The sequence below is a fragment of the Haemaphysalis longicornis genome, unplaced genomic scaffold, assembly GCF_048455015.1.
Source record: "Haemaphysalis longicornis isolate Haplotype H1 unplaced genomic scaffold, Haemaphysalis longicornis Haplotype H1 scaffold_3, whole genome shotgun sequence".
Lineage (NCBI taxonomy): Eukaryota > Metazoa > Arthropoda > Arachnida > Ixodida > Ixodidae > Haemaphysalis > Haemaphysalis longicornis.
This window is the reverse complement of record NW_027526335.1, coordinates 118,802,998-118,816,908: the sequence shown is the minus strand read 5'-3', so window position 1 is coordinate 118,816,908 and position 13,911 is coordinate 118,802,998. Positions and strand designations below refer to the sequence as shown.

The window sequence follows — 13,911 nt, the reverse complement described above, 5'->3', positions numbered from 1 at the left end:
CTGAGTAGCTCTTCAGTAATATGTTTGGCTTGGTTTTATAAAATGTTTGGTTTCGCTCGTTCTTCAATCACTGCTGTAACATATTCTGTCTGTGTTTCATCCTGCATTGAATTTGACTATGTTTTGCTGCTTTGTTTTTCTATGAACTGGTGAAGTTTGATGCACGCGATTTCAGATTTCATATGTAATATGCAACCTTCGCTTGTCATGTAGAAAACCTCTCTCAGATGTCTATACTGTTCTCGTCCTGTATGAACGAAAACCATGCTTGAAATTTGTGTATTTGCAACGATGTATTGCCCCTCCTGCAAAAATCCCAAATGGGATTGGCAGTATGTTAAATAAAAAAATAAATAAATTTCCGGCGGTCGCAGTTTTTTCCTGCTTTGGGGCTTTGCGCAGGACAAGCATTGATCGTTCTGACTAACATTTGCTTGAACAAAAAACTATACCGAAATGAAAAGCAAGTGAAAGCAAATTTTGCGGATTGCTGTGAACAAATACTTAGAAAAAATTGTGAAATCGCGTCAGACGCTAGGTTGTCGCAAACTTTGACGCACGCTATCTCCGTATTCTGAGTGTGACCAACTTTTAAGCTACAGGTAATGTCAACCAGATATCTGTAAACATATCTGCAAAAATATCGCTCGTCTAAAAAGAATTTAAATATACGCAAAAGATATTGAGTGCTGGGTTTTTTCTAAAAATGCCTAATTTCAAAACTCAAAATAAAAAAACGGTCACGATTTTCTTCAAAGTTCGGGAAACGAGACTCCTTAAGAGGATCAACAACACTGCTCAAAAAGGTGCTACATCGTTTTGTTAGTACCGAAGCTAGAAGCGGCTGGATTGACGCGTTCGAAGCGCGTCTCCGTACGAGGTGCTCTGGTATACGACCGCTGCATTTCCGGCTTCGAGCTTCTAAAAAAGTGTGTGATCGCATTCTGCGGCACACCAGGTACGTTGCAAACTTTAAAGTATTTCTAAATACAAATCCATATTTTTAATCTTTTTTATTTGAAATGTTTTACTTAATAAGCGCTAGTACAACTACGCCTCTAGCGAATGCGCGCCAATAAGCGCTCCTTTGTCGGCGTAACGTTTCTTTTAGCAACAAACTAAGAGCAGGGTAAAAAAACACCTGGTACCTGTTGTGCCCGCAGAATGCAAACAGACTCTTTCTTATACAAGCGCGAAGTCGTAAAACCACCGGCCGTATGTCTGGTATTCATTGAAAAGTTCAGCGGGCGATTTATTCGTTTGGCAACGCCCGAAAACCGCCATTCCCCTGGCCACTCTGTCAGCGCCTGCGCTTTGTGTCCGCATCTCGCAGAAAAAAACAAAACAAAACACCAGCGCCCATCGTCTGCTGCGTTTCAACCCGATTATCGGTAGTGGCGTCAACAAACACATTACTAGTCGCACTCACAGTATTTAGTGCCGCTCTACCTCCCCTCGAGCACTTCGCGTCACCGGAGGATGAAACCGCGGCAGCGAACGGTGCGCATAAGTCCGACGCTGCAGTTGGCGGTTAGCGCAAATGTGGACGCAAGTGCACCCGCACCCGCACCCTATCGACGACTTTATGTCTCGTAAGTGTCCTATAATACATGGTTGAGTACAAAAACCGAATAATTTCTTTGGAGAAATTTTTCACACGTACGCCAATTTAGCGCTGGCTTTCTCGGGCGCTAAATGTCTCACACTCAGCAAAACAACTCACCTCTGACATTAGAGCGCGGCAGCTGGCTATCAGCTGGTGTGCGGCGGTGACTTCATACGCGTCTGGCGATAGGTTGATCGTATTGTGCTGCAGTCAACAGTGCTTGGCGTCGAAATATTATTTCACGTTCAGTTGGCAACACTTTGGAAATGATGCAGTTCCTGCAGACAAACAAACCACTGCGCTCACGTTGTAATCTTTGTGACACGACCAACTCTCACGTGCTGGTAGGTGTGCGCAGAGGCTGGGGTTGAATTGCAGATAAGGTTGTCTCACTCGTGAGCGGAATCTAGACTTTTGTCGTACCCAACGCTATCGCGGTACAACTGACTATTGAATCACTCGCACACGCCTTGCACGAAAACACAAGGTCACGTCGCAGCCCGCGGCCTGCCTGGCCGCCATGAAGGCATGGAGGAAAAGAGGGGTGCCTGATCTGCGGGCCGTACGCACAACGTCGCCTTAGCAACAGACGATTGGACAAGGATATCGCGGTGCACACAGGTGGAAGCTTGCATGTATTCCACGCCAATGAATTCCTCCTGTAGCGGAGCGCAACGTTCGGAGACCCGCCTGGAACGAGTGATTTCAGCTGCTTATAACTTAGGTACAATCAAAATGATACAGCATGTTTTTCAGCAGTATTGTTTACCTGCTTAAGGAGTCTCGTTTCCCAAACACTGTAGAAAATCGAGACCGTTTTTTTTTTATTTCGGTTTTTAAAATCGCGCTGTTTTATAAAAAGCGCTCCGCTCAATATTTTCTGCGTATAGTGAAATTCTTCCAGACAAGTGATATTTTAAAAATATGTGTACAGATATATGGTCGACATTACCTATTACTTAAAAGCTAGTCACAGTTCCAAATAGGCAGATGGGGGGGGGGGGGGGGGGGGCATCAAATTTTACGACAATCTAGCGTCTGGCGCGAATTCACAATTTCCTTTCCATTTCTTTTTTGTTCGCGGCACAATGCAAAATGTGTTTTTGCCTGTTTTTCATTTTGGTATAGTATTTCGTTCGAGCAAATTTTAGTCACAGCGATCTAACCTTGCCGTGCGCAAGGCCCCAAACTTGGAAAAAACTGCGGTCACCGGAAATCGCGCGTCACGCACGCCACCATTGTAATTTTTTTTTTCGTGATGTAGGCCGGCTAGAGGAAAACAGACTGCAGTTGTAATCTATTCCCTGGCTTGCGCATTTCTCATAAGAATAAGGGACAAAACAAAAAAAATGCACGTGTCCACGCATGTTGGTTCTCTCGTGGAATCACATTTAACGCATTTAAGCAACAGCAAAAAAAGGCAAATACTAAAACTCAGTTGACAAACTAAAACCATCGTGCAATATACCACACTGCATTAATCCCAAGAAAATAGAAAGATATTGTGAAAAAACGGAGCACGGTATAAAAATTGGGAAAACGCACACGTTGCACGAAATGGACCTATATTGTGAACACAAAAGATTTCCTCGCCAAGAAAGTGCCAAAGATGCTCCAAGATAGTACAACCAAAGGAAAACCAAAACAAAAACCTGTAAATAGGCAGAACGCAAGTTGCCCAATGCACCCAAGTACGAGGGAGGACGACGTGAAGCAACCCAATTTGTCTACCCATCACAAACCTATACCTATAAACAAAATTAAAGCCGTTCCACTCAATGTGAAAGCTTTCGGTAGTGCGAAGCAGTTATTCGATATAATGGGCTGTAGCGCCGTTATCCCCTCACACTTACCACCAAACGCATTTCAAATTCCCCCCTTCGGAGTGCTCGCGCGCCCCCTGCCTGAAACTGCGCCAGCGGGGGTTCTGTTCTCTTGTAGCGTAAGCTACACTGACCGAGGTTGAGCAGTTTCGCGTGGACCTTGAAGGGCCGTGCTGGGCAAGCGCGAGGAGCATTGGATTGGGTTTGGATTGGATTGGATTGGATTAAATTGTATTGTATTGTATTGGATTGGATTAGGAATCCAATCCAATTGGAGTACAGCGTAACCAAGAGGCTTTCGAAGCCTCTGGGTTACGCCGTGACCACGGAAGGCCGTGTGGCTCAACTTGGGTCCAGCGAGTGAGCTACGATGACAAGGCGAGCCCCCAAAATGCTCTGAACTTAAAAGTGCCTCATACACGTAACGACTGACTGGCTGATACATCAACACCCAGCCCCACCTGCTTCCCCTGGAGATTTGTAACCTCGGAAGCGCGATTCTATCGTGGCAGAGGGGCTCGATGAGGCGGTACTTTCGTAAATTCCCCTCCGAACAGACGAAAACTGGTAGGTTGTCTTTTCTCAAATTTGTGATTATCTCGCTCACCCGCGCAGATATCGAAGCGCTTTTTGCTGATAAATCTAGCCCGTAAGACTCTCTAAAATGCGCCAGTGGTTCACGAGTTCCCAACGCTTATGACTATATAAACCGTTTGGCTTTCGAAGCCTCTAGGTTACGCCGCGACGAGAGCCGCTACGACGGAACGCCGTATGGCTCTACTTTGGTTCATCGAACGAACTACGTCAAGGCGAGCCAGTAAAATCACCTGCACTTAAATCTAGTTTCGCGATTTCGCCCAAAACTGATGGTGTAAACTTTTATTTCGCAGCGAACTAAATTTTTTATAGATTTCCCAATATCTTCCTTACTCACGGACATATCCCTCCCGTTTTTGTGAATAATGTTATACATACATATAGACCAAACCGATTTTAAGAATTTTGCCTTGCGACACCGCTAAAACAACCAAAATACTTTTTCTAAATGATATACCTGACGAGTCGAAAATGCCTAACAGGTGCCTAGTCATACTGCTTATTAAACGGCTTTAAATTTTATGAGCACATTCTGACTATGCTGTAGAAGCTCACCGTTTTCAGGTATTTCTTTTTTAGGCAAGTTGAAGTGGAGTTACTTACTTCATATAACCGTATTTGTGTTACTCTAGCAAAGCCCCCCTCCCCCTCCCCCGCATTTCTCAGCAGCCAGCAGGGAAAAGAAAGTGGAAAAAAGTTTGCATTCGAATCTAAGCACCTCCTAAAACTAACTACCGCAAAGTGAATTTCAGACGAGCGGAAGCGGGCCCAAGTTGACGCTGTTGCCAAGTCAACTAACTTTTGCTTTTTCTAGTTTATATTAATGATCTACCAGACTGCGTAAAATCTAACATAAGGTTATTTGCGGATGACTGCGTATTATACCGTAAAATTCAATCCAACCATGACCACGATATTCTACAATCTGACCTTAATGCTATAAACACATGGTGCTCAACCTGGCTAATGCCTCTAAACCTTGCTAAAACAAAACTAGTGTCCTTTACTAATCACGCCTCCCAAAATTCAGCATCCTACATATTAAACGACAGCCTCGTGGACAGAACTTCCACCTATAAATACCTTGGTGTACATCTAACCAGTAACTTGACATGGAATAATCACATTAACCATATCCTCGCGTCTGCTAACCGTTCGCTTGGTTTCCTTACACGTAACCTCAGACATGCACCCGCGCGTTTACGAAAGTTAGCATATATTACACTAATACGCCCTAAACTAGAGTACGCGGCAGCCATTTGGGACCCTCATCAGGCATATCTAATAAATGACTTAGAAGCTTTACAAAACCGTGCTGTCCGCTTCATCTTTTCTGATTACTCACCCTATACCAGCGTAACCGAATTAAAAAATCGTGCTGAACTTGAAACCTTATCGCATCGTCGCAACATATCTCGCTTAACTTTATTTCATAAACTGTACTACCATGCATGCCTTGATAACGAATTTATGGGTGAACCCGCCGCCATTTTTCCGCGTCGAGATCATTCATGCAAAATCAAACGCATCACATGTCATACCGTTGCTATTGCCGAATCATTTGCTCCTCGTACCACAATAGACTGGAATAATCTACCATCAAACATTGTTACTGAACCTAACACCACGAAATTTACTAATGCTTTGAGCAAAAATATCGATGTATAATATGTATCATTTCACTGCCTCATTTCATTCAGTTCTTGCGTTGTCAGATGACATGTTGTAATATACCATGTGGTTATAATCGGTGTAGTTGTTCTAGTTACTGTACCAATAGCTGTTCTTATTATTTTACCTAATTTTTGTATTTGTTTTCACTCTAGCAATGTTAATTATTTCTACCATTTTTTAGTTCTTGTGTTTATTTTGTTCTTGTTCTAGTTTATGTGACACCTTTGTAACCCCCCTACCCTATGTAATACCCTCCCCAGAGGGCCTTTAGGGATTTTTTGAAATAAAAAAAAATAAACCACTTCAACTAACCAATTTCTAACCATATCATCGTAACAGAAGACTATCTTCTCGGGTACACTGAGAGCGGCGGCCCATGCAGCCCAACGGACTCGATGGTAGTTTGGGTGACTCAGTACAAGACGTAAGCGGTGGGTTCAGTGTATGTACTATTTTTTTTTTCTCAATATTTGCCAAACAAGACATTATCCTCGCGCCCATCTCGTGGAGATACGGCCACGAAGAAAGTGGCGGGAGGAGGGTGGTAATCTAGGTTTTTCGAATTTAAGCAACCACCTCACTTTGGGCATTCGGATCGAGCAAATACGGTAGATGCAGAGTGCATATAACACCGGAAGCACGAGGAAACAGATGACTCAAGGCCAACCTGACAAAGTCCCACGCTCCAATAAGTGGCATCGCCCGGCAATGTCGGAACAGCTGAGATAGAAAAACCAATCAATACGCAGTAATGAATTCAAAAACAGTACAGGTCAGCCAGTGACGCAGCATAGTCAAACGTAAAGAATAAGGCAAAACTGGCCAGATAACTGAAAATTCACTAAACAATATACAGATAATGCAGAAAACACTGCACAAAACACCAAACCGAACAGTCCACCATATGGTCTTAAATGTCGCTGTCACAGGAGTTGTTCAAAAAGGCAGGTATTGTTTTGAAGCTAAATGTACTAAGGCGAACGCTTCCGCTATTGAGCAGTCAGAATTAGTTATGATGTTGAACTGCTTTTCCTTGACATAGATAACTTTTACAGGTATATAAACACTGTTTGAGAAGAATTTTCCATAACACCCACGTAATAGGTAAAATCTCAATACTGGGAAAATTTCGTGTTTTAACAAATTACTCAATATCTACACAGCCATTTAGTATATCGAAATCGTCACTGCCGGCAAGTCCTGGTCATACATTTTCTGAAAACTGATTTCACGATTTTGTCCTAACACGCGAACAAAAATGGAAGCGGTATTTCTTAAATTACACCCGTCTGGAAGTTAAATTCAATTCAATTTTCGCGCGTTAGCATAGCACTCTTCGGCTGAGGCTTTGGGCAACCACACGCCTCCTTCTAGGAGCCCATGTTATTTTAATAAAACGGCGGCTTATAGGTATCATTCACACATACTGAAGAAATAACTTGTTATATCCATTAGTGTCATCCTTACAATGGCCCACCCGGGCACGTCGGGTACTACCGCTAGAATTATTTTTAAAAATTGACAATTCGTACGAACGAAATAAGAATTCTTACGCATCAGAAGACCATTCTGGTAGTGCCTGGGTTTCTTTTTTTGCAGACAGTCTGCTAAAAAGACCTTTTTTTTCTTCCTGAACTCAGTGTGTTTAATATGCAAATAACACCGTCTTCTCGAGAGTTGGGTGCGTACCTTGACTTGCTGATAAGCCGTCACCTTGGGAGCTTTCCGGTCTCAGAGAATCGGTTTATATTCTCGTTTGTAAACCAAGGCCTGGGGCACTGGTTTGCGACATCGCAAAGAAGTTTCGACAGTTCTTTGACAATTAGGCGATGCCTAAGCAAACCATTAAAACTATCGGACTCAGCGCAGCACGCCAGCCAGTTTTTGTTCCAGGCTGGTACGCTTCCGGATCGTTGGCGTCAGAAGAAACCGGGGGTCCATAAATTCTTCGCAGTTTTACTGATACTAAGCTTCTGTAGTGCATGATCTTCGACTTGCGTGTATATACACTATGATTGCGGAAAGACGTTGCGAGAAAAAGTCCAGACGATGGAATAAAGTTGCGACACAAACTGCTCAGCTCGCTGCGTGGGTGGGTGCTTTCCCAGCATTGTGGCTCCGCCTTTGCCCAACTGGCACTGGTGATGTTGATTAAATTTCGCAGAACATCATTTCGTCAAAAAAGCAAATAATTACGCAATGGTAAATACCACACAATTAATGCGCACGTTCTGCTAAAATGTCAACCATAGAACAAACACAGGAAGTTTGCTGAACAAAAACTTCACCACGTGTCGACATGGTTTATTTCTAATGCTTAAGGACGCAATTTTAAATGCCTGTGTAAGCCAGGCAAGAGCCTAGAAGAATTTTTAGTACTTTGCGCCCTCTCCTATTTGCACTTCCTAAAAATTTTGAGAATGAGAAGGGAGGTTCCACAATGACCACTGAATAACAAATGACTTTATAATAGAATTTGTGCGACCCACCGCGGTGGCTCAGTGGCTAAGGCGTTGCGCTGCTGAGCACGAGGTCGCGGGCTCGATTCCCGGCCGCGGTGGCCGCTTTTCTGATGGAGGCGAAAAGCACAAATTCCCTTGTGTACGAGATTTCGGCGCAGGTTAAAGATCCTTAGGTGGTCAAACTTAATCCGGTGCCCTGCACTACGGCGCGCCTCATCGCCTGCGTTGCGTCGGCGCGTTAGACGCTACAATCAATTAGTCAATAGAATTTGTGCGACCTGCGTGGTTCATTTTGTGGCGCCATTGCAAAGTGTCCATGCTACGTGGGTAAAGGTATCTATGTGGCTAAAAAGGACGCAGCTCAATGTGCGTAAAATGTGCAATCTTGCTAAAATTAGTGCAACGACAGCTACGCAATCTTCCTCGTATATTTAATAGTGTGGTAAAGTCCCCCAAATTCCCCTAAGTGGTAAAGGCCGGTAACAAATAACTATTGCCTTTACCTACAAACTCATTGCTTATATAAATTTACCTCACTCTGCATATCTTGGCTTCCATCTTTTAATTCCAGATGATGTAATGGTACGCGTTTGGCACGCTTGACAACGATACACACGTGGCTAACGGGAGTTGCCAGCGCACCATATGTTGTACAGTTGAACCTCGCTATAACGAACACTGATACAGCGAATTATTGGATATAGCGAACTGATTACGATGTTTGGTTGGTCACGCTCAATTTCAATGTGGCTTATTCGTTTATAATGAAACTGAAACCGTAAGCCGCGCGCGATGTCGGATGTAACGAAGAAATATTTGACCAGGAGGCGGAGAAGCGGCTTGCAGAAACTTGCCCGCATCCGAAACTGCAGAAACTGTGGAAAACTCCAGCTTTCTCATTGCTGTGAGTAGCCACCAGATGAAGATCACATACTTCATCAAATAAATAAAGACGCACGCTTGTTTTGTCAAGTGATCCTTGTTTCGTTGTAATTTCATGTACTCATGTTCTGGCTCATTCAGCTTGAAATGCAACAAGCAGAAAGGTAAGGGTTGCCGGGTTTACAGTGGGTTGGAAGCCTCAAAAAATGCATTTTTTATCAAGTATTTACGCGCGAGCCAGATGGTTGACTTGTTACAGGCTATTTTTACTTGTACTCTTATAACGAATATCGTCTATAACAAACTAATTTGCTGTCCCGATACTACTTTGTTATAACAAGTTTTGACTGTACAACGAAAGCCATTTCCTGCATTCCCACAAAATCGGCCCAGTTTACCAACTGCTTTGCACGTTCTCTGCAGCCCGACTGAGCGTTTATAATTCGCCCGTGTGCTAGCCTGAAGATTTCCCACTTTCTTGTCAGTGATGGAGTACATTAATGCGGAGCATTCTTTGCCGCGTATACCCACAGCCAGAACCATCTAACGCCCTGCATTTTCACAATAATTCAGATTTGGTGGAAGTAACACCTGTAATAGTTATACGAGGGTCAGTGGAGATAAATGGTCGAACAGATGTTTCGGAAACAAAGAAAACACAAAATTAAGACATTCACAAAAATTATCTGACAAAATAAGAAATATGGATCTATAGTATCTCCGCAAACAACGAAGAATCAACAAAAAGTTCTCAAAAGAACGTTTCAAATACGGATAAGTATAGCGTAAATGAACCAACTCTGCAGTAATCCTTGTTTTTTTCTAAGAAGCAATAAATTGTTAGCAAAGTAAAGGCACTTTGTCGCTATGATAATGTATGTTTATATCATTAGCGAAAAAAAACAACTTTAAAAATATAAAATATTACATTTTCAGCTACATTTGCACCTATCGACAGAGCCGCAGGATCGCCTCGAAATGTTTTTCAGTTCCTTACTACAAAGCGTTGGCTGGAACAACAACCCGTCTGCTCAGCAACTCAGGGACGCGTGCCGCAGCCTCCTCAGTAGCGCAGGCTTGCAGAAAGCAGCAACAGCAACTGTCACCCTTGACCTCGTTGGCATTATGAATCTGCCAAACCAACGGATACAAACAAAGACGAAGAAAGCGGTGACAGAGAAGAGATGGCCGCAGTTGCTAGCACCATTGATCACGACTGCGGAAAACTTTGCTACGGACTGACAAACTCCAGGAGCGAAGTTCTTTAGGATATAGAAGAGCTTGTAGTTAAAGCTGTAACCAAGAGTGTATCTTGCACAACATACATGAACATGCTTGTTAAGAAAAACGACACGAGCATTCTGATTTCCATCCGCAACAATGTGGGCCTCATAGTGCCTTCCCCACTGGGGAATCATGTGTCGTACACTGCAGAGCAAGTTCTGCGTTCAGTCCATCGTCAGGGAGAAAGATCGGCTGAGAATCTGTCACTTGTGTCTTTTTAACAGTATTGTGAGAGGCATTAAAAGTTTTCAAAGAACTCGAACACACAAAGAAAATCCCTCACATATTAACACACTGATCAAATTTATGCCTAAAGAAGCCATGAACAGAAAATACCACTTTGTGTAATTTGAAAGAACTAGGATTCAGTATCCCACTCAGCTCCATTACAGCCACAAAAGATGTTTTTTAACAAAAAAAAAGCAAGAAGTGTTTAAAAACTTTCAAATTTCGCGCCACAGTGACGTGTTATGAGCAAGAATGACGTCATACGGGCCAACAATAAAACAATTTTCAGTGAGTTAACTGCACGTTACCATTCAAGTGATGCGGTCAAATCGAACTAGAGGCCCTATTACAGACGTACAGTCATGTGTCGTCGCGACAGCTCAGTTAGGCGGCCGCCAATCGCACAGACAACGTTCCGCGACGTCATACAAAAATTGCGGGAAATTGGCTAGGGGGTCGCGACTGCTTCACCCGTTTTCTTTAATATCTCCGTTATTTGTTCGAAGATTGCGATGATATTGGTATCATTGTTATCGGGACTAAGGAGCCTTTCTAATAAACCCAACTTGTATTTTGTCTTCATGGCTCTTTTAAGAAGTACTCAACGCTTAGGCTTAGGGAGCTTGCAAAGAGCGGGACAGAGGAAGCAAAAGGGGCTTAAGTACGAGCAATGCCCACAAAGTAAATTTTGCTTCAGTATCAGTAACCCATTTTTGTTGTTCTGATTCAATTGATCCGTTTGGTATAAAAGTACTTAAGGGGTAAGGTTACGCCTTTAAAAGTAGACTGTACCCTCAGCTGACCCATATTACGGACGTATATCTGTGAAAACAGTAAATGCATCAATAGAGACTTCATAATGTCACGAACCATGTTTCGGGTTTGTTTGTTTATGTGTTGTTTTTGCGGACCGGCTGGTCCGGGATATGTTATCTGTGTTACCCGTGGGCCAAGTGAAGCGCATGTTCTATCCTTTATGCCACACGTGCTATGTCCTTTGATAGAGAGAGTGCAGCGAACTAACGTCACCAGTCTAGAATAGTCTTCTATGATCTACGGTGTTCTGGATGCAATTCGACTATTTCAGGAGCCCTCGTGCCAAGAGATCACAAAGTTCTCAGTTTGAAAAAGCTGTTCAAATTTAAGGAAGCTCACACTAACGAGTAAGACTTGAAGGCAGCCAAGCTGTTCGCAACATTCCAGAACATCACGAAGGTTTACGATTTCAGGCGATTTGCTTCTTCGCTGCCGCAATGACTTTTACTCCATCATTGTGGTTATGAGTGGGAGCTTCTTTCATTTTTGTGGAAGTGATGATCATTGGATATCAGCTTGGAGGGGCGTACGCTATGACGTGTCTTTCTCGTTCCGACCAAGTGTTGCCAGGGTTACGACGACCAGTGGAATTTTTTTTTTCGACAGTTCTGGCCGATCTCCCTAAGTGGGTATCCTTGGCTTGAAAACGTGTGCAGGGGACGCTGGGCGGTCGTCGCGAGGCACGCACTCATGAGCGCTCGACATTTTTTTGGTTTCCCTAACTGCCGGGCTGTGGCTGCAAGCGCCAGGCGCACCGGCGTGTGGTCGGCAATTTCTTGACATGTTCAACTACGGACACGAAAACCTACGATTTGCTAAACAGCTTCGCTGTTAATAAGAACAACAAACGAACTATTAAGAGCACATTGTTGGTGTTGGTTCCACTCAATTCTGCGAATTTACTTTCACATCGAAGAACAGAATAAAATAAAAGTGTGAAAGTGACAGCCTACAAAAAACGTTATCGTTAAACATGATGGGCGCTTTTTCGTGGTCACAAAATAATGCAAAATACGATATTAAGTAGCGGGAGGGCTAACTGCTTCAACACTATTTTAACGCGACACGAGGACGCGGTTTTGATTCCCGGCCGTGGCGGCCGATTTTCTGATGGAGGCGAAAAGCAAAAATGCCCATGCGTAAGAGATTTTGTCGCACGTTAACGATCCCCAGGTGGTCAAAATTAATCCGGAGCCTTCCACTACGGCACGCCTCATCGCCTGCGCGATGAGGCGCCTCAACCCTACAATCAATTAAGCAATTTTAACGCGATATCATGTAATGCGCCATCAGGCGGAAATGCGGCTTCAGGCGTCGGCGCACTCTAACAATGGTATCAAAATGTCTGAAAACGCAAACAGGTTGCTGATTACAAACGTAGCAATGTCATAACGACAGTACCGTATATTAGCTGCTTAAATAGCGATTGTGGAAACCTATCAGTAACAGCAGTAACAAGAAGAAGGTGATGACTGAGTCGGAAATGGATATGACAATTATCAGAATCGCACCACTGGGAAGGTTCATGTGTTTTACTGTTTTATCCACAGCGATGTACGTGTGGATGTGTCTGTGAAACGGGGTAGGTGGCGGAAGTACGCCTACGGAATTGCAAACGAACATAAAAAGGCGGCACTGCAAGAGCGGAGCTAGGCACTTTATTCAGTTAAGACCACCACCATCCAACCCCATCGTAATCGTTACTACGCGAACTTTACAGGTCACACATACATCCATCTAGTAATATCGACATGGTCGCAACAGAAGAGGACATAATAACAACACCTACAGCTTGAAGCAATGTATCATACTTTCGGAATCCCCCGCGTGAGCAGCTTTAAGTGTGTCAGATCAGATCAGATTAAACTTTATTGTTGCCACGGGTGGGACCGTTTTCAGGTCGACTTCAGTGTCCTTCCGGCGACGGCAGGATTCATGTAGATCTCTGCGGCGTCTTCAGCCACCTGGGCTAGTGAGACCTGGGTCATAGGGTCTGTGCTGAGCAGCGCGGCCTCCCACTGCTCCTCGTTCGTAATTTGTAATAAAATGGGGTGCTTTTTAAGAGTTTGGAGGGGTTTTTCTTCACAGGACCAAATCACATGTGATAGGTCTGCGTATTTATGGCAAAGAGGGCATCGATTAGAGTGTAACTCGGGGTAATAGAGTGATAGGAGGGCAGGGGTGGGAAATGTGGATGTTTGAAGTTGGCGCCATACAACAACGTGGCGGCGGGAGAGGGAGGGGTCGGGTGGTGGGAAGCGAGCTCTGGACAGCCGCTAGTGATCGAGTACCGATCGGTAGGTCAGGAGGCGGTCCCTAAGGGAGAATGGTTGAGGAGATTCTGCAGCGTCACTGGGCTCTCGGATTACCAGTTCTCGAGCAACCTCGTGTGCCAATTCATTTCCTGGGAGTTCGGAGTGGCCCGGTTCCCAAACAATGTACAATTTTCGTTTCGGGAATTGGCGTGCCTGCAGGAGTAGGCGTAAAGTTCGGGGGCAACTCACTTATATTTTTTTACGTGGAGGTAAATTGTAAGGTA

At 44.0% G+C, this 13,911-nt stretch overlaps 1 protein-coding gene across 2 annotated transcripts in view; it reads right to left on the bottom strand.

Annotated features, from left to right (window-relative positions):
* The window catches only part of LOC144175042 (retinaldehyde-binding protein 1-like), a 42,158-nt gene that overhangs the window by 22,810 nt on the left and 5,437 nt on the right, over positions 1 to 13,911 (bottom strand). The window contains exon 1 of one of the 2 annotated variants that reach the window (XM_077704079.1): positions 1,724 to 2,094. The exons of the other annotated variant lie outside the window; for it this stretch is intronic. The gene's annotated coding sequence lies outside the window, so the exon portion shown is untranslated. Of the gene's footprint in view, positions 1 to 1,723; positions 2,095 to 13,911 lie in introns of those variants that run through there. 2 annotated transcript variants of the gene reach the window in all.